Here is a 6330-nt window from a genome sequence, read left to right as displayed (position 1 = left end):
TGGGACAGTGGGTGATGTTCAGAAGACAGGGCGGGAGGGGGGAATGGCAACGTTCTAACAGTGCATCGCAGCTCAGCTCATGTCTAAGGGCTGAATACACTAATCACAGACTCTGTGGAATTTCCCCATTGAAATGCAATATGTTTTATGGAATCCAATCCACTGGTTAAAATTAAAATTAATCATAAAGTAGATTCATAAGGAGAGAAGAAAACAGAGCAGATCAGGGATAGCCAATAGGGGAAGGGGCTAGATCTGGCCTTTGACTCACCCTTTCTGTGTGGGCTTTTTTAAAAAAAAGTCTTTATTTTGGAATTTGTTGGTGACATTTTTAACTGAATAACACAGCCATTTGTTGGTGATGCTCAGCTTGGAATTTCCTGCGTCAAGCAGGGAGTTTGACTTGACCTTCAAGGGGCCCTCTCATTCCAAGATTCTATAATTCTATATTTATGAACGATGCAATTTAAAATGACAAAGCTGTATCAATTAACAGATAAGTAGCAAAGAAAGGAACCAACAAATAATTAGACAGTCTGCATTGTCAAGGACAGGGTGCTCCTGGTTTGGGAAGAAGAAAGCTTCTTCTGGGTCCCTGCATCATGTCGCTTGTTGTCTCATGAAATTTAATTCATCCACCTGCTTCAGATGCTCCGTATGCATCAAAGGCTGTCATTCACTGGAATCTGAAGAAAGAAAAAAAGAGAGTGAAAAATCACAAGAGGCTGTTTAGTGATTTTATTTGTAAAGAAACCCAATGCATTTTGGCCTGCAATCACTCTAGGCCTTCGTCAAGGGACACTTTAAAGTAACAGCACACAATGCAGAGATCTCTGGCAATGCATTCAATCTTTGATAATGCTCCCTGGAGATCACAGAATCGAGAGTAGGAAGGGGCCTCTAAGGTCATCGAGTCCAACCTCCTGCTCAGTGCAGGAATCCAAATTAAAGCAGACCCGACAGGTGGCTGTCCAGCTGCCAGAGATCTCTGAATTGTTTGCTTTTACTTTGAACTGATCCCTGATGAAGGCCTAGAGTGTATTTATGCAGGCTGAAACGCGCTGGATTTCTATATAAATAAAAACACAGCATTTTGCGATTTTTCACTCTCTTTTATTGCTTTTGCTTGGATGCTCATTTTTTTTGTCTGATGAAAGACACAGCCCTGCTGACCTTACAGAATCTCAGAACCGAAAAGTATGCTCTCTTAGCTTTTGAGCCCCATCCTCTTGTTTGCAACTCTCTCTCTCTCTCTCTCTCTCTCTCTCTCTCTCTCTCTCACACACACACACACACACACACACACACACACACATGCATACACACAGACACACACTTTCCCATTTCTCCCCTTGACTTCTCCTGCTCCTCTCCTGTTGCAGGCCAAAGCTTGCAGGGGGATTCAAACAGTCAGCAAGAATTCTAAGGTAGCCAGCAGGCAATCAGGACCATGGATAGCTACCTGCAATGGGTGGATGTAGGACTAGACAGACCTCTTGCTGGCCCCGTCACTTCCTCATCTATTCATTCATTCACACACACACACACACACACACACACACACACACACACACACACACACACACACACACAGAACTTATTTTCTCATAGAAATATACATTCCTAAACCTGTTTCTTCTCAAAATGCACACATTTCTAAATGTAGTTGATCTCAAAATGCACATTTTAGAATGCACTTTGACCTTTTAAAAAAATAGAAGAAAATTACATATTTTGGAGGAAGGTGAAAACTGCACTCCTGTCCAGGAAACTGCCTTATATGGTGAAAGACCATTAATCCATGTAACTCAGGATTGTCTCCTCCTGGCTTCAGAGCTTCCCCAGGGTTTGAGGTGGAATCCTTTCCCAGCCCTTCTTGGAGTCATCAGGGGTCTGCATGCAAAGCTTGTGCATCACCCCTGTGCTATATTCCATCTAGTTCAGGGCAGAGGAACTCCAGATGTTGCTGGACTCCAACTGCCATCAGCCAACATAGTCAACAATCGGGGATGAACAGTATCCTTGCCCATTGGCTATGCTGGCTGGGCTGATGGGAATGGGAGTCCAACAACATCTAGAGGGCAACAGGTTTGCCATCCCTACTATAAGCCCTACAGAGCTTTGTGACTTCCACTCATCTCATCCTGGTCAAAGATTCTCCATCCCTGGCTTACTGCATGGTCCCAGGACCCAGGCTGACCTCCAACAGTGTCATCCTTGCCCTTTAAAATGAGCCATGCAACATATAATCCTAGAAAGTGGAGTGAGCTTGAGCACCTCTGGGCACATGGAGCATGTCTGTGAATTCCCTGGTGGTTGTCAAAATGAACACCATGGACTCTTTTCCCAAGTGATCAGAACAGCCCTAAATGGTCAGAAGAAAATGTTCTGCATCAGAGAATATTGACTCTGGTATTTTTAAGAATGTGGTAAAACAAGGACCTCAAACACATGCCAAATGTTCATATGAGCAGGGGACCCCAATTTTGTAAATAAGACTAGCCTTATTCAGAGGTTCAGTTTACTCATGGGAGGAGGTGTGTGTGTGTGTGTGTGTGTGTGTTAAACAGTGAACCTCTGCTGCAGAGAACCTCCTGTCCTCAGGCTTCCTACATCATTTGGAGCCCTCCATGAACTGCAGAGGTTCACATATATGCAACACAGAGAGCAAGGCATAGCAGCACCTAATGATGGAAAGATCTGTCCATTTCATTCCTCTCAGTTTCACTTTTTTCCAGTCTTAAATTCAGTTCTCCACATTTCTGCAGCAATTTGCAAAACATTTTTTTAAATCCGCATGAAAAATTTCCAGCATTTTAGTGCCCATTTCTCCTACTAAACACATTTTGCATGTCATTTTGACTAAAGTGCAGTTTTGCAAGGAATGTCTTGAACCATAATGCATTTTTGTACGTTATTTTCACCCGCATTCATTTTTTATGCACACTTTCCCCCTACCATATGCATTTTTGTAAACATTGTGTGGTTGGCGAATTGTATTGCAATATTCGAATAAGTGCAAATTTCGAAGGATGGCTGGGTTTCAGTTCTCACATTGTTTCAGAAAGTGCAAATTTGATAGATTCAGCTTGAAATGTGAAATGAATTGAATTTCTTGCCCATTCCTAAGCCAACCACCCATTGTTCTCCTCATGGGATTTAGAATCACAGGAGAAGGCTGAATTCTTTGGTCTGAATAGACCAAATAATGATGGGGCCAGCCAGGCTGAATCAGAGAGTGGTCAATGCGTACTTTTGATGCAGAATGTAATGCAAATATGGGCAGATGCAGAGGACTGAGCAGCATCTTGCTTGCTCCCTTCTCCTTTCATTCTATAAATCATCTCACCAATGGTCTGTACTGTGCAGCTTCCCCAGGTACCCACAGGAAGACATCATGATGTCACTCCTCCTGCGGTGCTTGTTCAGATCAGGAAGCATGGGCAGAACTCTAGAGATGCTGAATGAAAAGAAACTCACACGCCACTCTCAGCCATCTAACACCAATAAGGGACGCTTAAAAACTTGCACCCCCTCAAAATTCTAAAGGATCATGGGAATGAGGCAGACAAATGAAAGCCTCTTTCAAAGGGGAAGGAACATTTCAGAAAATTGGAGGACTGATCTTGGGATAGCACTATTTTGTACTGAGCTGGAAAAAGCTTGGAAGGGGAGGTTCACATCAGCTCTGAATGGAAAATACCCTCTCCTCCATCAGTTCTTGCAATGTTACAGCATGTTATTCTTCTGCCCAATTCTTTTTTAAAAATAGCAAAAACTGGCACACAATGAAACATTTTATATGTTTCATTTATATGTTTATATGAAATGGCATTGCATTAGGCTTATTGCTACATTGATAAATTGGACCAGGTTAGACCCACTTTTTGTTAAAATGGCTATGATCCACCTTTTGTCAAAATGACTCTGAGCTTTCCCTGACTCCTTGAACTTGTTTTTCATCAAGATCATCCTCTTAACATGCATGAACTTTGCAAGAGCTGAGATGAAGCTAGACTTTCTTGCAAGAGGTTACCTGCAAGTTTTAAAGTTACAAGAATATAGGGATTTGGGGAGACTGATGTTGTGCCTCCGTTATAAATAAACGAAGAGGCTTTTGGAATGTCCCAGGTGGGAAGAATAAATTCTCAGCAACTCCTGTGCCTCACACAAAGCCATATTTTGGTGATGCATCTGAGCAACAATGAAATTATTGCAAAAGAGGCAAGAAAAATCTTAAGATTCCCAATCTAACAAACTGAACAATACATTTTGTAGGTTTGTTTATGGGCCAATATAGTTTGGATTTTTTATTGGCCCATTGACCAAATAACACACTGGCTTGCTCAAGATTTCAGAAATCAGAGGTTCCATTCATCACTAAAGGGCTGTTATGTACATTGTTCACTTGCATGTTTAAAACCAGAGGTTTTTTTTAAAAGATGATGATGATGATGAGATAGACAGACAGACAGACAGACAGACAGACAGACAGACAGACAGACAGACAGATAGATAGATAGATAGATAGATAGATAGATAGATAGATAGATAGATAGATAGATAGATAGATAGATAGATAGATAGATAGATAGATAGATAGATAGATAGATAGAGGGGGTCACAGAGAAGGAAGGAGATTAGACAGACAGACAGACAGACAGACAGACAGATAGACAGATAGATAGACAGATAGATAGATCGATAGATCGATCGATAGATAGATAGATAGATAGATAGATAGATAGATAGATAGATAGATAGATAGATAGATAGATAGATAGATAGATAGATAGATAGATAGATAGATAGATAGATAGATAGATAGATAGATAGAGGGGGTCACAGAGAAGGAAGGAGATAGACAGACAGACAGACAGACAGACAGACAGACAGACAGACAGACAGACAGACAGATAGATAGATAGATAGATAGATAGATAGATAGATAGATAGATAGATAGATAGATAGATAGATAGATAGATAGATAGATAGATAGATAGATAGATAGATAGATAGAGGGGGTCACAGAGAAGGAAGGAGATAGACAGACAGACAGACAGACAGATATAGATTCTTACTTGCAGTGAGTGCCATTCATTTGGGAATCAGTCCATACCACTCAGTTGCTCCCTGAAAAACAAAGACAATTTCAAGAACGCACTAGCTATCTTATGCAGGCTACAAGCTTTCTTTTCCTGGTTTGTAAAGTATGATAGAGTTATTTATTTATTTAGGTACTTTATACACCACTTCATATTTCAAAGACAACCTCTAAGCAGTTCACAACATCCTACAGATATCACAAATAAAAGCTAGATAAAAACAACAACACATTTTAGAACAGCATAGAACAATGAGACAACAGATCCTCAGATCAGTGCAAAGGGAAACAGTTCACTCTGGGGACCACAAAAGCAACTAGCAGGTCTCAAGGTCAGAAATACAGCTGACGAAACCAGCCCAACCCATCAAAGATACAAGTCTGTATTCAGGGGTGGCTGGTTCCCACTGAGCCTGGACAGGGAGCCCAACAGCAGGGGGCGCCAGAGCCAAGGAAAAGCAAAGCCAACTAATCCTAGGTTTGTCCCCTGCTGAGTTCTACAAGGGACTAAGGAGGTGGAAGCTGGCAGCCAGGGCCATCCTCTGGATTGGTTGTATGTCAGAAGGCAGGCAGATGGGGACTGGCTGAGAGGAGACTGGGGTTGGTGGGGCAGTGCACAACACTCTCACTTCTGTTGCTATATCCCCAACTTAAGCTCATACCAAAAGTTGTAGGGCTGTGTCCAACAAGGTCTACTCAGAGTAAACCCATTTAAATTAATGGGCCCAAGTTAGTCATGTCCATTAACTTCAGTGGATCTACTCCAGGGGTATAATCCTCCAGGGTTGTGGAGGGTCATAGACCCCTTGCTTATTTGCTTATTTGGCAGCAGGATCCCAGCCAGGTCCCTGCGTATGAGCCAATCACTGAAAGGGGAGTGTGTTGGCTATTTAAAAAGAGTCCTTGTCCTTTCATGCTGATTGGAACCAATCAGAGTGAAAGGAGGTGAGTCAGCTGCTGAGAAGACTCTTCTCAGTAGCTAATACACAGCCTTCCCTTTCCTGTTGTTTGGCTTCTAGGGATATCTGTTGTAGTGGAGGATGGAGTTGGAGACAGCGTGGAGAGCAAGGGAGATGAGGGAAAGTGGGAAGTGTGGTGGGGCTACTTGGGGGCATGGTGTGACTATCATGAAGGGACCTTGCACGTCTGAATTTGCCACTACACCACTGAATTCTACTCTGAGCAGGAATAACACACATGCACACCCCAACTCTGGAGCTTCCTA

This window comes from Rhineura floridana, chromosome 18 (assembly GCF_030035675.1).
Source record: "Rhineura floridana isolate rRhiFlo1 chromosome 18, rRhiFlo1.hap2, whole genome shotgun sequence".
Classification (NCBI taxonomy): domain Eukaryota; kingdom Metazoa; phylum Chordata; class Lepidosauria; order Squamata; family Rhineuridae; genus Rhineura; species Rhineura floridana.
The sequence above is the reverse complement of the archived record's forward strand: the minus strand, read 5'-3'. Positions refer to the sequence as shown.